Source organism: Trichosurus vulpecula, chromosome 1 (genome assembly GCF_011100635.1).
Source record: "Trichosurus vulpecula isolate mTriVul1 chromosome 1, mTriVul1.pri, whole genome shotgun sequence".
Taxonomy (NCBI): Eukaryota; Metazoa; Chordata; class Mammalia; order Diprotodontia; family Phalangeridae; genus Trichosurus; species Trichosurus vulpecula.
In genome coordinates this window covers 325,482,071-325,501,636 of record NC_050573.1, presented here as the reverse complement: position 1 = coordinate 325,501,636, position 19,566 = coordinate 325,482,071, and the positions used below count along the sequence as shown (strand labels likewise).

General features: G+C 36.4%; 1 pseudogene; it reads right to left on the bottom strand.

Moving 5' to 3' along the window:
• Positions 1-2,294: 2,294 nt before the first annotated feature.
• LOC118837856 overlaps positions 2,295-19,566 on the bottom strand; it is a 33,862-nt pseudogene continuing 16,590 nt past the window's right edge.

Sequence of the window (19,566 nt, the reverse complement as noted above, 5' to 3'; positions counted from 1 at the left end):
TACTCAGCAAAACTGAGCATAATTTTTCAGGCAAGGACATGAAATGAAATAAGGGAATTCCAGACCCTCCTGATGCAAAGGCCAGAGCTCAATGAAAAATTTGATCTTCAAATACAAAACTCAAGAGAGACATAAAAAGGTAAACAGGGGCAAAAAACAAAACTGTTATTCAATAAGGGAAAATTGTTTACATGCTTATATAGGATTATATTGTCTTTTTATATTGTGTGTATATGTCAATATTGAGAATGCTGCAGTTATGACAATAGAAAGGGATATACATGGACTCAGGGTGTCAGTGTAAAGTAACTGATGTAATGATAAAAAACATAATTGAGGGGTGTGTTGCAACAATTCAGCTATTGTGGGAGTGTAAAAAAACCAAACAAGATCAGCAACAAGAGCTGCCAGCACAGGTTCTTTTGATCTGCTTTACTAAGGAAAGCAATGTGAAGGGGTTAACAATCTTATTTTAATCAAATCTATATCTATATATATGCATGTATATGTGCATGTATATATGTATACATACACACATATATGTATATATGTATGTGTGTGTATACATATATGTATGTATGTATGTATGTATGTATGTATGTATGTATGTATATTCATGTATGCTCATATGTATACTTAGTTCAGAAGGAAAAGCCAGCAACCTGAACTTCACAGCAAATACAAATAAATTACAAACATACATTATAAGCAAACCAAATACAAACCAACATCTGGGTTAGCAAAGCCAGGGGGTGGTTCCAATGGTATGCCCAGAGTCACACGGCACTCTTCCAGTGAGTGAGAGCCCCAAGGGAGAATTCCAACCTCTGGGTTTATATGTCTTGTTCAGGGTCACATGGCTTAAATGCTTCTGATGTCACAAATATGTGACTCAAACCCATGTAAACTTGGCTTTCCCTTGAGGCAAGGAGGTCATCAAAGACTCCTAATTTAAATAAAGAAACAAAGGTCAAAATCTTCAAGCATACTTCATTAAATAAGTGCTAAAGCCCACCTTAATTACTGATACAGGGTGCAAAAGGATTATTCTGGAAGAAGACGTAAGGAGGAGGTAGAAAATGGTAAATTATGTTACATGAAGTGGCACAAAAATATAGAGGTATAAAAGGGAGGAAGAAAAACAGTGTTGAAGCTTTGTTCTCATCAGATTTAGTTTAAGGAGGGAAGAACATATTCTGGTAATTATAGAAATCAAAATTATCCTACAGGAAGTAGGAGGGGAAAGGGGAAAGAAAAAGGGGGGTGGTGTGGATAGAAGGGAGGGAAGAAGTAGCAAGGGTAAATAAGGGAGGGGTGTCATTAAGGAGGGAAAAAGTGAGGAAGACTGTGGTCAAGAGAAAAACTCTTTCGAGGAGTAGAAGGGAGAAATAAAAGCATAAATGGGGAAGGGAAACAGGATGGAGAAAAATACATAGCTTGTAATCATAAATGTGAATGTGAATGGGATGAACTCCCATAAAACAGAGGAGGATAGCAGAATGGATTAAAAACAATAATCCAACAATATGTTGTTTACAAGAAACATTTAAAACAAGGGGATACACAAAGGGTGAAGATCAAAGGCTGGAGTATAATATATTATGCTTCAGCTAAAGTGAAAAAAAAGCACAGGTAGCAATCCTAGTCTTAGACAAAGCAATAGCAAAGATAGATCTAATTAAAAGAGATAAAGAAGGACACTATATCCTGTTAAAAGTCATTGACAATGAAGCAATATCATTACTTAAGTTATATGCACCAAGTGGTATAGCATCCAAATTCTTGGAGATGTTACAGGAGTTACAGGAAGAAATAGAAAGTAAAACTATACTAGTGGGGCACCTCAAACTCCTTCTCTCTGAACTTGATAAAGCTAACCTCAAAATAAACAAGGAAGAAGTTGAATAGAATTTTCTGTTGTTGTTGTCAAATGTTAAATTTATTGCAATAGTCTCCTTTGTTGTTTTCAACTTGCTTGGCATTCAACAGCACCACTATTGATGTCAGCAATGACATCATGAGGATGTCTGCCATCAATGTTGCAGCCCACAGACTGGGCTGTTCCAAGTATCTCTTCAATGGTTCCAGAGAGCTCTCTTGCCAAAGATTGGTGCCTCATCTCTCGGGCAATGTTGACAATCTCATCGAGACTGATGTTTCCATTGTTTTTAATATTTTTCTACTTCTTTCTGTCCCGAGGAGGTTCCTTTAGGACTTTGATGATCAGAATGAAGCAGAAGGCACGACCTAAATCTAGGCCTGTCTGTTCTGAATGGTAAGTTTCACTGTGATCCTTAGCCATTTCCAGTCACCACCTTGGCAATGTCATCACCAACCTTTTTGGGAGACAAACTCAAGGGACCAATTTTGGGGGCCAGAACTGATGTGGCACAAACTTCACCACAGTGAACCTTAAAAACATGGATTTAATTTCATTAGGGTAACACTTTGGTGGCATGGAGGCTATGTAGGTGGAGGCTTGGCCTGGATGCTGTGGGGTGGCTGCCGGTGTCAGATGAACCCTGGATTCAGGATGACTGAAAGAAGTTGCACCTTCACCACCATGAGCTGGAAGCCAAAAGTAGTGAATAAAATTATAGAAAAGGTAGATATGATAGACCTCTGGAGAAAACTGAATGGGGATAAAAAGTAATATAACTTTTTTCAGTGATACTCAAAAATTGACCATGTGGTATGACATAAAAAATTCTCAACCCAGTTCAAAAAGGCAAAAATAGTCAATGTATCTTTTTCAGATGATGTTGCAATTAAATGTATGTGTAATAAAGGAACATGGAAAGATAAACCAAAAATTAATTGGAAACCAAATAACCTAATCTTAAAGAGTGAGTGGGTAAAAGAACAAGTCATAGAAACAATTAATAACTTCATGCAACAGAATGACAATAATGAGACAACATACCAAAACTTATGGGATGCAGCAAAAACACTTCTTAGGGGAAGTTTTATGTCACTAAATGCTTACATGAATACAATAGATTAAAAGGAGATCAAGGAATTGGGCATGCAACTGACAAAGCTAGAAAAAGAACAAATTGAAAATCCCCAATTAAATAATAAATTAGAAATACTGAAAACCAAAGGAGAGATTAATAAAATTGAAATCAAGAAAACTATTGAACTAATAAATAAAATTAAGAGCTGGTTTTAAGGAAAAAAAAAAACACTAAAATCAATAAAGCTTTGGTCAATTTGATTAAAAAGAAGAAAACCAAATTATCAGTATCAAATATGAAAAGGGTGAATTCACTTCCAATGAAGAGGAAATTAAAACAATAATTAGGAATTATTTTCCCAAATTGTGTGGCCATAAAGGTGACAACCAGAGGGAAATGGAGGAATATTTACAATATAAATTGCCCAGGCTAACAGAAGAGGAAATAAAATTTCTAAATAACCCCATCTCAGAAAGAGAAATTGAGCAAGCCATCAATGAACTCCCTAGGAAAAAATCTCCAGGGCCAGATGGTTTTACATGTGAATTCCACCAAACATTTGAAGAAGAATTAATTCCCATACTTTATAGAATATTTGGGAAAATTGGTGAAGAAGAAGTCCTACTAAATTCGTTTTATGACACAAATATGGTACTAATACCTAAACCAGGAAGAGTCAAAACAGAGAAAGAAAATTATGGACCAATTTCCCTAATGAATATTGATGCAAAAATTTTAAATAAAATATAAGCAAAAAGATTACAGCAACTTATCACAAGAATAATCCACTATGACCAGGTAGAATTTATTCCAGGAATGCAAGGCTGGTTCAATATTAAGAAAACTATCAGCATAAATGATCATATCAACAAAACTAGCAAAAAAAAAAGCTTTTGACAAAATACAACACCCATTCCCACGAAAACCACTAGAAAGCATAGGAATAAATGGAGCTTTCATTAAAATTATAAGTAGCACCTACCTAAAACCATCCGCAAGCATTATATGTAATGCAGATAAGCTAGATGCATTCCCAATAAGAAAAGTGGTGAAACAAGGATGTCCATTATCACCTCTATTTTTTAATTTGGTACTAGGAATGTTAGCTTTCACAATAAGACAAAAAGGAAGAAATTGAAGGAACTAGAATAGGCAATAAAGAAGCTAACTTATTACTCTTTGTAGATGATATCATGATTTACTTAGAGAATCCTAAAGAATAAAGTAAAAAACTACTTGAAATAAAAAATAACTTTAACAAAGTTGCAGGATATAAAATAAACCCACACAAATCCCCAGCATTCCTACATATTACTAACAAAGTCCAATAGAAGAGATAGAAAGAGAAATTCCATTTAAAGTTAGTGTAGACACTATGAAATATTTGAGTCTTTTTTTTTTTTTGAGAAGGCTGGGAACAGCTTTATTGGTTAAAGTTTGAAATACTGGTTGTGATGTCCACTATAAAGTGGACAGGATTTAGGGTGCTGAGCTTCCTTCACCAGTAGGAGGGGCTCCCTGGTCCCCAGAGTGCTGTTAGTGCTTGAGCCAGTGGACATGGGGGACAACCAACTGCTAGACCAGGAAGCCTTTAACACTGGTCATGAAGTCTTGGGGTTGCTCGGCATGGATCCAGTGGCCGCCCCCTGGGACAGACAGGATCTGAGCTTGAGGGAACAGACGCTTGATCTCAGAGAAATGATCAGGCTGGATGAATTTAGACTTGGCACCTCTGAGAAAGAGTGTGGGACCAGGGTAGGATTTCTGGAGCTGAGGGAAATCGAAGATCTTGTCCATCTGGTGGATCAGGGCTTCAACGTTGCCCCTCCATTGAACAGCCCGCTGCTGGCTTTCACCGGATTGGTGAGGCGGAACTGCCGTATAGTGGAGTCCTTGATGACAGGACTGAGCTGCTGGTCTGCTACTTTGCGTGCTTGAGAGAGGGGCATCTCCTCGGGGATCTGTACTGTCTTCATGGCTAACAAGTAGGAAGAGAAGTCTGAGATGGCCATGACCGGCAATGGGCTGATGTCCACTGAGATCAGGCGTTCCACCAGCTCTGCCCTCTGCAGTGCCAGTGTCATGGCTGTCTTGCCCCCCACACTTGTGTCCGATGAGGACGCAAGGGGCCAGGCCAAGATGCGGCAGGAGGGCCTCCATGTCTGCACTCATGGCCTCATAGCTGGAATCAGGGCTGTGTGGGCTCTCTCCATGGTTCCGGGCATCCACTATCAGCACCTTCCTGCCCGTTTGCTGCTGAGGGTCTTGCCGATGGTCTGGAAATTAGTTTTGCTGCCAAACAACCCATGCAGGAAGACCAGGGGCGGGTGGCTGTCCTCGGAGTCCAGCAGCTTGTAGGCGAGGGGCACCGGCTTGGGGCCGCTGCTCCCTTGCGCGACCGGTGCCCCAGGGAGGCCGAGCCCCCGGAAAGGCAGCGGGGGCTTACAGGCCACCCCCCAGAGGCCCCTCCAAGCCTGGCTCCAGCGCCACAAGCTCTGTGTTGTAGCCAGCCCAGCCCAGGGAATCGCGAACCCTGGCGCTGACAACTGCAGAGGTGAGTTCTGTCCCCATCCGCTGCTCCAGCTCTGCGTGGCCCCCACCTGCTGCCACGCATGCGCTCTTAGCCCGCGTCAGGCCCCTGCCCCTTCCCCCGACAACTACCTGAAAGTGTTCCTGACAAGACAAACCCAGGACCTAGATGAACACAATTATAAAACACTTTTCTCCCAAATAAAGCCCGATCTAAATAAATGGGAAAACTTCAGTTGCTCATTGTTAAGCCAATATAATATAATTAAAATGACAATTATACCTAAATTAATTTATTTATTCAGTGCCATAACAATCAAACTACCAAAAAAAAATTTTACAGAGCTGGATACAATAATAACTAAATTTATCTGGAAGAACAAAAGGTCCAGAATATCAAAGGAATTAATGAAAAAAAATGCTAGGGAAGGTGACCTAGCCATACCAGATATTAAACTGTACTATAAAGCAGCAGTCATCAAAACTATTTGGTACTGGCTAAGAAACAGAGTGGTGGATCAGTGGAATAACGTATGTACTCAAGACACAATAGTCAAGGACTATAGCAATCTACTCTTTGATAAACCCAAAGAATCCAGCTTCTGGGTTAAGAATTCACTATTTCACAAAAACTGCTTGAAAATTTGGAAAACAGTATGGCAGAAACTGGGCATAGACCAATATCTTACACTGTATATCAAAATAAAGTCAAAATGGCTTCATGATTTAGGAATAAAGGCTGGTATTATAAGCACTTTGGGAGAACAAGGAGTGGTTTACCTGTCACATTTATGGGAAAGGGAAGAATCCATGACCCAACAAGAGAGAGATTGCATGACAAAATGCAAAATGGATAATTTTGAATATGTTAAATTGAAAAAAATTTGTATAAACAAGGCCAATTCAACCAAGATTAGGAGGGAAGCAGAAAATTGGGAGAAAATCTTTACAATCAGTGTCTCTGATAAAGGTTTCATCTCTAAAATATACAGGGAACTGAGCCAAACTTTTAGGAATACAAGTCATTCTTCAATTGAGAAATGATCAAAGGATATGAACAGGCAGTTTGCAGGCACAAAGTATCTGTAAGGACTACCTTTGATAGACTTGATTCCTCTCATCTATGCAAGGTTCAAAGACAGCTCCCAAACACTCGTGATGAAAAAAGCTATGCACGTCCAGAGAAATAATTATGGGGTCTGAATGCAGATTGAGGCAAACTTTTTTTTTCTCTCTTTTTTTCTTTTTCCTTCTTTTTTTGGTTTTGTTTCACCTTTCTTATGATTCCTTCCATTGGTTATAATTCTTCACTACAACTGGACTATTACGTAAATAATTTCAATATGAAGTTATATGTAGAACCTTCATTGGATTACATGCTGTCTTGGGGGGGGGGGTTGGGGGAAGGAGTGGGAGGGAGAATTTTCAACCCAAAAACTTGTGGAACTGAGTGTTGTAAACTAAAAATAAAAAATAAATTTATTTAAAAAATAAAAATAAATAAAATGAAAAAAAATAAGTTCAGTATGAATATATATAGAGACTATATCCGATTGCATACCATCTTGAGAAGGGAGAGGAGAAGTAGGAGGAGAAAATTTAAAGCTCAAAATCTTTTGACAGTTTATTTTGAGGGGCAGATAGGTGGTGCAGTGAGTAAAGCACTGGCCCTGAAGGCAGGAGTACCTGACTTCAAATCTGGCCTCAGACATTGGACACACTTACTAGCTGTGTGATCTTGGGCAAGTCACTTAACCCCAATTGCCCTGCCTTTCCCCCTCCAAAAAAAAAAAAAAAGAAAAAAAAGTTTATTTTGAAATCCAAAAATAACTAAATTAATTTTAAAAAAATTAGAATGGAGCAAATGGAAACTAATGACTTTGTGAAAATTTAAGAAATCATAAAACAAAACCAGAAGAATGAAAAAATAGAAGGCAATGTGAACTATCTCATTGGAAAAACAACTAACCTAGAAAATAGATCTTGAAGTGATAACTTAAAAAAAAATATTGGACTACCTGAAAGACACAACCAAAAAAGAGCTTAGCAATCATTTTTCAAGAAATTATCAAGGAAAACTACCCTGATATTCTAGAACCAGAGGAGAAAATAGAGATTGAAAGAATCTACCCAACAGCTCCTTAATGCGATCCCAAAATGAAAACTGCCAGTAATATTACAGCCAAATTCAAGACCTCCTAGATCAAGGAAAAATTATTGCATGCAGCCAGAAAGAAACAATTCAAGTACCATGGAGGTACCATCAGAATAACACTAGATTTAGAAACTTTTACTTAAGGGATCAGAGGGCTTGGGATATGGTATTCCAGAAGGCAAAGTAACTAGGATTACAAACAAAAAATCACCCACCCAGCAAAACTGAGTATAGTCTTTCAGGGAAAAAGAATGAACATTTAATGAGATAGAAGAATTTGAAATATTCTTGGTTAAAGACCAGGGCTAAGTGTGACTTTCAAATATTATGCTCAAGTGAAGCATAACAAGGTAAGCAGTAAAGAGAAATCATAAGGGACTTATAAAAGTAAAACTGTTTACATTACATTGGAAAGATGATATTTATAATGCATAAGATCTTTCTCATTATTAAGGTAGTTAGAAAAAGTATATATAGAGAGCACAGCTGTGAGTTGAATATGAAGAGATGATATCTACAAATATAAAATTAAGGGGTCAGAGAAGAACGTACCGGGAGAAAGAGAAAGGGAGAGGTAGAATAGGGTAAGAAAGGGGTAAGAAAGCTTTTATAGTGGAGAGGAAGGTGAGGTGAGGGGAATAAGTGAATCTTACTCTCACCAGAATTGGCTCAAAGAAGGAATAGCATACACACTATTGGGTATAGAAACCTATCTTACACTACAGGAAAGTAGTGGGGGGTGGGATAAGAGAAGGGGGTCGATAGAAAGGAGAAGAGATTGGAAGAGGGGACAGTTAGAAGCAAAACACTTTTGAAGAGGTACAGGGTGAAAGGAGAGAGATAATAGAATAAATGATATGGGGAATAGGATGGAGGGAAATATAATTAGTCTTTTACAATATGACTATTATGGAAGTATTTTGCATGACTACACATGTATAACCTATATGAAATTGCTTGCCTTCTCAATGGAAAGGTGGGGAAGGTATAAGTGAGAGAATTTGGAAATCAGAGACTTAAAAATGAACATCAAAATTGATTTTACATGTAACTGGGGAAAAAGAAAATACTAAAAAAATAAATTAATGAAGAAGAAGAAGAAGAAGAAGAAGAAGAAGAAGAAGAAGAAGAAGAAGAAGAAGAAGAAGAAGAAGAAGAAGAAGAGGAGGAGGAGGAGGAGGAGGAGGAGGAGGAGGAGGAGGAGGAGGAGGAGGAGGAGGAGGAGGAGGAGGAGGAGGAAGAAGTCATAGAAGAATCCAAATAATCGTTTTCAATCATTTACAGATTGTTCTATTGGAGAGAGTTTAGGTTGGTTTCTCTTAGCACCAGTAAATAAAAGCAAGCAAAATGGGTAGATATTCTAAAGAGTAAGATACATACTTTAAATGTGGTACATTGTGGTTAGTGGTAATCAAACAAACAAAGTTATCCAGGCATAAAGTGATAAGGTCCTCAGGCAATTCAAATCTTGCCTCTGATACTGCCTGTGTGGCCTTTGGCAGGTCACTTAGCAATCCTAGGCATCAGTTTACTCTTTTGTAAATTAGTGGATTGATTTAGAGGTTCTCTAAAGGCCTTTCAGCTCTAGATCCATGACCCTTTCTTCTCTGAGGTCACCTCCAGCTGTGACATTCCATGAATATGATTACATTGAGAAGTAGATGTCCTAATCCATTGCAAATTATTCTTTTTGCAAGAACAGATGCATCAGAGACCATTCACACATTAGGTGAGATGAAAAGATAGAATTAATAAAACAGATCCAAAGTAGATTATTTATAGGAAATTATGTTATTCATGATGAATATTTCTACTCAGGGGGAGATGTACTAAGCAAGATATTTATAGGCTAGCTCCTATTGCATGGGGGGAAAATCTAGATCTGTCTTCTTTCCAAGATTAAAATGGCCCAGAAAAGTGGTTAACTGTGCTTCATGGTTGAATTACAAATCTATCATTGTTTAATGTGGCTCATACTTTACTGTATTAAGAAGGATCTAGATGTCTATAACAACAATACTGCTTGCAGCTGCTGTGGAAGTATAAGGCCAATAACACTAGCACACAGGAGCACTGCTAGCACAGGTTTTGTGATCTGCTTTTCTAAGGAAAGCAACTGTAAGGAGTTTACAATCTCACTTTAATTAAACATAAATATATCATTCACTTAGTTCAGGGGAAAAAGTCAGCATCCTGAACTTCAGAGAAAACAAAAATAGAAACTACAACCAGAAATTATGTAAACAAAGCAAATAACACAAATCAGCAGACAGGGCTTCTAACTGTCTGGGCATACCAATATATATATATATATATATATATATATATATATATATATATATATATATATATATATATATATATATATATATATATATATATATATATATAGTTACCAGAGAGATAAGCACCAACATCTGGGTTTTCAAAGCCAGGAGGCTCCTTAATGGCTACCTAGAGTTTCATCTGGCTAAATCACATGAACATTCTTCCGATGAGTGATCCCCCAAAGCAAAATGCTAACCTCACAGTATATACATGCGCTTCTTCAGGGTCAGCCCACAGAGGGCATCACAACAATGTGAGTCAAACTCATGTGACTTAGGCTTTCCTGTGACTTAAGCAGGTCATCAAAGATACTTGATTCAATCAAAGACTCTTGATGGAAACAAAGGCAAGACTCAAAGATATTTGATTGCCTCAGTGCTGAGAAGCACTCCAAAAGAAAAAAAAAACAGCAAAAAGCCCCACTTTGCTTGCCAATACAATGTGGCATCAATCATGAGGAGACATTCATGTTGGAATTTCAACCAAATTTCCCAGTCAATATAGGAAAAATAAATCTGAGAAAATTAAATTTGGTCCTTTTTTGGCTTTTTTAATTATGAAAAGGACATTATATTGGTGGAAAGCAATGTCAGTAAGTAGTGCACTGAATAACAAGGAAATGAATGTCATGGGTGTTGAAAAAAGCCATGGATGAAATAGATACTAAGGGTTCCATGGAATCTTATCAGATTAGCTTCCAGACATAGATTTGATAAGGCAACACAATCTCCCCAAAGTATTTCCAACTACCTTTTAGGACTTGTTCATTGCTCTTTTAATATTAAAACTTCATATGTTTGTTTTTTGAAGATGTTTCTGTTTCTTTGTAAGAGATCCATGAAATGGTGCAGTGGCTGGAGAAAGCAAATAAGCTTGGAAATTACCCTTGATATAGCAAAGTAGATATAAAAATGAACACTACCCATAGTGTATACAACATATAGACAAGTTAGATATTGAGAAGGCATTGGAATATGTTTGCCTATATGACCAGTTCCAGCAGAATAATAGCATGATGGAGAATGAATCAGACAATTCAATGCCTGTTGAAATCATTTCAACTACATCTATACAATGCTTACAAATATTGAGGTGTTCATGAGGATAGAAGAAATATTTAACTACACAGTGGTATAAATTATAATACCAGTATTAGAATATTGGTCTATCAAGAAAGAAAACATTCAAGTGAAAGGATTTGTGATAATCTAACATTTAATATTAAGACTAACATAGTTAATATCCCTATATAATCATATAGCGAATGGAGATATATACAAATTAGAGCGAGCAGATATTTTGGAGACAGTTTGTTACTGAAAAGATGGAACAAGAGTAATGGGCATTTAAAAGGTCATAGGAGTTATTGATTTGATTCTATGACACTATTCACAACTGGCTGAGAAACCAGGGTTGAGTCAGTCATTTGGTTCAGAAAGAGAAAGAAAATGCAACGCAGAGATAATGGACACTGGAGTAAAAAAGAAAAGAACAAAAATGACTTAGGAAACTAAAACCCAAAATAATGAGAGGATACTAATAGCATACTAGAAAGTCTTGATGCATTCTTGTCATCAGGCCAAAATGAACTGTATCCCAGAGTAAGAAAAGAATTGTCAGACCTGCTTGTTGTGCCCTCGTCAGCTATTTTGGATAGATTATGTAGAATCTAAGATATAATGTAGGACCAGGGAAATGAAATTTCTGTGAATATTGTTAAATTGAGAGGGAGGGATGGAGAGGGTATAAGGAGTAGCATAAGAGGAGGGGGAGAGAGAGAGAAAGCTTTCTTAGTGTGCTCTCTCACTTTCTCTCACAATTAGATGGTATGGCTATTTCATTTGCAGGTAAAGTGATGCATAACTAAGTGATTAAATGACAAATTTGGTATCTACAAATACCTTGAAATACTAGGATGTTTAGGTGAATATAAGATGAATTTTAATAGAAGTAAGTTCGAAGTATGGCTTTTAGGTATGTAACAGAGGCACATATATAATATTCTGAATTTTAATCAGAAAGAATATTCTAAGCACATGAGTATTCTATACGATAAACAACAAAATTGCCAAGGTCTGATAACGAAACATTCTTGATCATCATGCCAGGTTACTTTGAAAAAATGATTGTATTATTTAGGATAACGAGATCTATTTAGCATTAATCACATAATGGTATGACATCATTAAATTCATAAGCTGGAACAACCTCCATCACTGATTTTATCAGTAAAAAATGCTGATTGGTCATGTTCCCCTTAAAAGTAGGCCACACTAAGCTCACATTGCCGTTTCTGACCATGGCATAAATGTGCAGTGTTAGAAGGAAGGCAAAGTATAAGAACCCCAGCTTATTGGAATGAGGAAACATGCAGTGATAATGATCCATTTGAGTCATTGATTTTTTTTTGAGGATGTGGTCTTACATTATCTGCTCTTATTCATATGCCTTGAGAACTTTCACTTAAGACATCAGTAAGAAAAAGCTAATCTCAAACAAAACAATCAGACCATTTCCAACTTCACATGGATAAGATTTGAAGGTTTACCTGAAGAAGTTCTGTGGGTTTCAGTTGTGCTCAACTCAATAGATGGAATCAATATAATATGGTTGTCCCCCAAAAAGCTAATATAAATTTAAGCCAAGTTAATATAATCACACTGACCAAGACTAATGTTATTACAGTCCCAATTTACTCTGCCTGGTCTGAACTTATTTGGGGCATTCTGTTCATTTCTAGAAGCCAAGTTCTGTTTTGTTGTTTGTTTGTTTACAGAAACACACTTATTCTCTGGTTACGCTCTACAAGGGTCAACTGGGATGGCACAAGGGCTCTATTTCATGCCATGTAAGGATCATTTGAAAGAAATAGGAAGGCTTAACCTGTAGAAATGAAGGGTTGGAATGGGGGCAAGATAATGTTCTAAGTATCTAAAGGTCTTTCACATGGAATAGAAAAGAAATTTGTATTGCTTTGCCACAGAAAGCAGAATTGGGAAGGAACAACATTCGGGAAATGCAAGGCACCAAATTAAACCTTTAAGTGAGAAAATTTTTCCAACAGTAAGAGTTATCTAAAGACACAAAGATCTACTTCAGGAAGCAATATTCAAGCAAACTCTTGTTCACTACCTCTTGAATAGTTTGTAGAGGAGATTTTTGTTTAGGTTCATGCTAGACAAGATGGAGTATGAGATTCCATGAATGCTGAGATTCTGTGGAATATTTGAAAATATCAATAGTTTCCTTCCTATGGCTTCTGTTCTCTAAATTAAACATTCCATTCATCAGTACATAGATGACAGAATTGACTTTTCCATTAGGATATTGAATTAACAAAACAACATCTCATCAAATGTGTTGTGTTTACTCGGTAGCAGCTAAGAAAATATACTTATAAAGCAAATGTACCTACAAAGTTAGGTTGTTTTGTTGTTGTTATTGTTTATTTTTAATATTCTGAGATTTTCTCTGCCCCCTAGGGAAATAATTTTAATAGTCCAATGAATATCAAAGTGTCAAAAGCCAATACTTTCCCATCCAAATCAAGACATTTATTTTTAATTGAAATAGAAAATATAAAATAATTCACTACCCAGAACTTATGGTGAAGACCTGTGTCTTCAAAGCTAACGTCTACTAGTTTGTTTTGTGATTGCAACCTATAATTTCATCAGTGAGAAGTAGGGTAGGGAATCTGAGTCCTTGAGGCCATGTGTGAATCTAAACTTCACAGAACAAATCCTTTTATTAATGGTATTTGTTCTGTGGAGTTTGGATTTAGTCAGACAGCCACACTTGAAGACCTACAGGGCCACACATGGCCTTGTGGCTGCAGGTTCTCTACTCCTTGTTTAAATTATCTCAAGCCCATGGAGATTGATCATTCCTTTTTAACTTGTAGTGTTAGAGAGTTGCCTGTGGTACTGAGTGGTTAAGGGACTACTCATTATCACAGGTCTAATATATTCAGAGGCAGCAAGTCTTCCTGATGTCAAGCTCAGTTTCTCTACTCAATAAACCATGCTGCCTCTCAAGCATTCTAATAGCATTGCTGAAGCCAGAAACTAAGACTAGCTGTGCTAAACTTTCTATATAATTTTCTCAATTACAATTTCTATTTTTATCTTGTATTTTTATCATACTTTAAATAACAATTTTGGATTCCTTTAAAGGACCACCCTGACACAGAGTCATTCCTTGCTTCTCTGGGAACTGGGCTAATTACAATACTATTTTCATGATTTATTTTGGTTTCAGTTTGACACTAGCATAAGTGAATCCTCAACTTCTTAAAAATGGAACAGAAATCATGAAGAATTGTAATTGCTAAAATTTCTATCTTCTGAAAACAAGATAAAATGAAGACTTTGATCTAAAAATCTTTGCTCAGAGTACATTTACCCCTGAGTCAGTTGGAAATTCAGGTGCAATGAATCATGAATCCATAGACTTAGAAAACTTTTTTTAAATCAATTTCATCTGAACTAAAATTGCTGAGGTTTACATAAATGTTCCAAGGTAAAACTATATATTGGTTGCAAAACTTTTCAAAAGTACCGATGGATTTTATACATTTTTATTTACAACCCTTGAACTTTAGTCTTGCATTTAATCTTCCATTTTTACCTTGTGTTTGTTTTTTCTTTGATGCAATTCCTTTGAAGTTCTGTTATTGTTTTTACATTATTCTTGGTAATTTTCTGTTCTATTTTCCTTTGAAATATACTTTCTCTGCTCTTCTTTATCTCAATCATCATCTAATGTTTACTCTTATTTATTTTAACTCAGTTTTAAACTTTTGATATCATACAATAGTCTTTTATAGAAGAGTTAACATAGTAAGAAAAAAAGATGATAGTAAACAAGCATTTATTAAGCAATTACAATGTATGAGGGACTCTGATAAGTTTTAAAGATACTAAGAAAAGACAAAAAAAGTCCCTGCTCACAAGGAGTTCATAGTTTAATGGAGGTGACAATATGCAAACAACTATGTAAATCAAAATATATGCATGAAAAATTGGAGGTAGTTTCTAATAGAAAATACTGAGATTAAGGAGTACTGGGAAAGGCTTCTTATGGTTAGTAGGATTTCAATTGCATCTTGAAAGAGGGAGGGAAGCCAGAAGACAGAGATGAAGGAAAGTGAGAGTTCCAGGTATAAGGGACATTCAGTGAAAATTCAGGGAATCTGGAGAAGATGGGATGCAATCTATTTTTTACCTTCCAGTTGGTTGAACTCATACCCCTCAGGTCATGCCATGCCCTCTGGGAATTTAAGTCCCCAACTTTTTGAAGCTGATTGCCTTTAAAGATGAATAGGATTTCAAAAGATGAAGCTAGTGCAGGTGTATTTCAACCATAGGGAATAGCATGAGCAAAAGGCTCCAATGTGGCAGAGTACATTACCTATAAAATACCTATCAAGTAGTCCATATTGACTAGAACGTGGAGAGAAAAAGGGTAATGTTAGGCTGTAAAGTCTGATTATTTCAGATTATGAATGACTAAGGTGTCAACTTTATATAAGTAAAAGAATGATATCAATGTGTACATGAGGAAGATTTATCTTGGTATTCTATATAGAAATTTAACAAATAATTGGTGGTTTGCAACAGTGGAATCATGGAAGGTAAAAGAACTACTACATAATAATGATAATAACTAATGTTTATATATTAATTTTAGGGTTTACAAAGTGGTGTACATTTATTTTCTTAACTGATTCCCAAAACTCTGTAAGACAAAAGCTATTAATATATGCATTTTACAGATGAGGAAAGTGAAACTGAGATAAATTTAATGGCTTGTCCAGGTCCATAAAGTTAGTAAGCATAAATGACAGCAGTTGAACCCAGGTCTTTCTGACTCTGAGTCCAGTCCTCCATCTGCTAGATAGCTATTGTCTAGGTGGGTAGAAATTAGTTAAAGATGTGGTAAGAAATGAAATCACCTATGTAAAGAGTTCAGAAACTGAAGAAATCAAGATATAAGAGAATAATATAATGGAAAAAAGAGGAGCCAGAGTATAAGTACAGTCACCACCTAATACATAGCATTTTCACCTGAATGACTGCTTGAAGCCCTTCCCCAGTGACTCCCCTCTTTGCCATTCTATTTCTTCTATGTAGCAGCTCTCACACGTGTTTTTCCCTTATCCACCTATTTCTACAGACCTTTTTACCATTATCATAGGTTTTACAACCAGGTTTACTTCTATAACAAGGCCTTCAAAAGTCCCTTCTTCCATTACAAGGACAAGAGAAGATGTGTATCCAATCTTTGAAGCTGTACTCTGAAAGGCATGTATATAAGTAACATTAAAAATAATCATCTAGTTCTACAGTACTGTTAACATTATATATTACATATATTATACATAGATTCCTATGGAACAGCCTAAGAACCCAAACACCATTTACAACATTGTTTCTCTTCGAAAATGCATTCAGAATTTCAAACAACCTATTTACAAATTTCAGAAACATAATCCATTTATAAAGGGTGGGGAAGAAATTGCTAGGCAATAAATCATATAAAAGAGACTAGGACATTTTAGTGGAAAGCATACTTACTATAAGCCAACCTTGTGATGTGATAGCCAAACGTTATTATTTTGTCTCCTTTCTTTGAACTCCTTAATCATTTATATGGAGACACAGTAGAAAGAGCACTGATTTAGAGTCAGAGGACTGTGGATCAAATCTTGACCCTGATACTACTTTTCCGATCTCAGTTAAGTTGAGCACTTTCTGCCTTCATTTTCCTTATCTAGAAAATGAGGCTAGACCTTAAGTTTCTATGCTCTTTAAAATTCTATGGTACCAATTCCTCTTACAAAAAATCTCTTTTTCTTCCTTTTTCCCCTGGGTCTCAGAAACTGGACTCAGGAAATGGTGAATAATATATTGGGCTGAGGTGAGGCATACTAGACAGTGAAAAATTGAAACTAGGAGACCAGGAAAATGAAAGGAATCTGATGAAGTATATTTTTAACAATCACAGAATTTTGAAGTTGTCTACTGAATGCACACAGCTAGTCCTGCTCTGTTTAAGAAGATGGACAAACACTTGGCTTTGACATCTACCCTGCCACATGCCTGGACTAAGGACTATTGGGAATTATCATGTCCCCTAGCATTCTATCCTTCAGAGGCCCAATCATTGCCACATTGTCATTTTCCTTGCTTCTCCAACCTAAGGAAACCTGAGCATGACCATTAATCCTGCAGATGAACCCTATTACATTTGTTGCCACCTCAGTTTGAAAGTTTGAGAGGAAGCAGTTTCTCACTTTTTGTTTGCAGAGAAAATAGCTTACCAGAGCTTACCAAGTGCTTAAAATATAAATACTAATTAATTAATTAATAACTAATTAATATAAATACTAATTCTTTAAAAATTATTTCTGTTCACTTCATTTTCAATTTGTTTTTAAACATACTATACCATTGACTCACATTATTCAAATTGAGATTGCCCTCCAATAAAAGCTCTGGATCTTTTTTACCCGCAGATAAACTTTACCCTAACCAGGCCACTCCTATAATGTATTTGTAAAGTTGGTTTTTGAATTCATGTATATAGCTTTATTATTATTTCTATTAAATTTTATCTTCTTAAATGAATATTCCAGACTGGTAAGTACTTTTGGATTCTGTTTCTTTCATCCAGCTTGTTAACTATTCCTCCTAGTTTTGTGTCTAAGAAGTCAGCTATGCTTTTATCCCAGTGATTGGCCAAAGAAATTAAATAGCAGATTACTTTTTGAGACATAATCACAGAGGGTTAGGAGACCAAAGTTAGATCCACAGCTGAAATATCATTTTTGGATGAAAAATATAGTAGTAAATGAGGCCCCTTTAGTCAAATGTCCAAATTTCAATCCAACCAGGCATGAGAACTATTGATTTACAAATATTCAAGTGGTGTTTATGCAAGCACAAAGGTGGTCAGTACCAAGGGAAGATGGCAATTGGTTTTAGGGCTCAGTATGGGGTGGCGGGGAGGGGGAAGAATCCAAGAGAAAAAAATAATCCTTAAAGGAAATAGGATATTAGCCATAGATTTAGGCAAAATACTCTGGGGAAACCAGAATTGAAACAAAAATCTAGATACTGGGGAATTAAAATAACAAAATTGAAGCAGGCCCAAGGTCAAGAATAACTCAGTTTAATGTGTTCCTGAAATCAGACACCTTATATTGTTTTGGTCTAGTTCCAGAATTGATACCTAATTTTGCTTAGTATTTGAACCTTCAGGCTGAGACCAAATAGCTCCAGACTTGATGGTTAGAAAGATATAAGAACAGGGAGTAAAGTAGCATAGGATCAAATAGGATCAAAGAGGATCAAATCTTGTCTCTAGTGCCACTTTCATGAACTTGGGTAACATACGGTATCTATATGTACCCTTTTCAAGGAAAGACATCATTGTGCACATTAAGCATAGATGTAAAAAATTACTTTCAGAAAGTGAACATTAATATACTCTATTCAAGTTAACTCAAATTTCTCCTTTATCTCCATACTTTCTGAAAGTCAGATCCTCAGTCCTCTGTCATTCTTGCTAGTACCTTTTTCTAATTTTGCCACCCTAGGTGTCAGTTTTCTCATTTATAAACTGAGAATGAGTGGACTAAAATGGCTAGGTACCTTCCATGTCTTCTTGTTTGTTGTTCATCCTTTGTTCTCAAAGAGGACCAATGACATCAGAAGGGTGATGTCTTGACTTGCATTCAAATTGTTTACAAATGAAGCAGAGCTGCACAAAGCCATCAACCTCCTTATCTCCTCCAGCATCATTGAAGCCCAGTGCGAAGACAAAGGTCAAGATGGAGACGGCCCAGGATGCAGTGGGTGACATTGGCCTTTCAAAATTGAGGGCCTTTCCAGGTTTCTTCATCTGAGGGAATTCCCGTTAAATAACTAAGGGCTAGTAGACAAAGAGATGATGTAAAAGATGGTTCAACTTAGGGGAAGTGCTTCAGAGTTTCTTTCCAGAACAGAAAATAATTGCTATTGACACACTTTTTAAGTCATTAAAAGCTAAATGAGCCACAGAAGCTTGGGTTGGAACTACTGTCCATTCAATTAAAGCCATAGTGATTTAGGATTAAATGGATAGTCAAGTAGCTACATTTAAAAAAAGCTGAACTTTTTTAAAGCCTGTATTTTCAGAGCTATATTTCAAGAAACCAAAAATGAAAACTCTACAGGACAAAAAGTAAATTGCCCCAGCTTTTGGAAAAGAGATAGTAATAAAAATAAATGAAGAAGAAGAAAAACAAAAAGAAGAATAAAAACAAGAAGGAGAAATATCAGCATTCTCCAACTTCTGCTAAAAGTGACAGAGTGGGTCCCCTTGGGGCAGCTACTACCACTCTTAGAGAGCATGGTAAAGGCAGCAAACACAAAACTTTCTCCTAAGATCTGGTTCATTACTTTCCACAAGTATACACAGGGTCCACAAAAGGAGTAAGCTTAAATTTAGACTATAACAGTACTGATGCACACATGTAAGAAACATGTGTGAGTAGGTTTCACTCACAACACCTGCTCTGGAAGTCTTTCTTTGTAGAGACTTCATACAGAA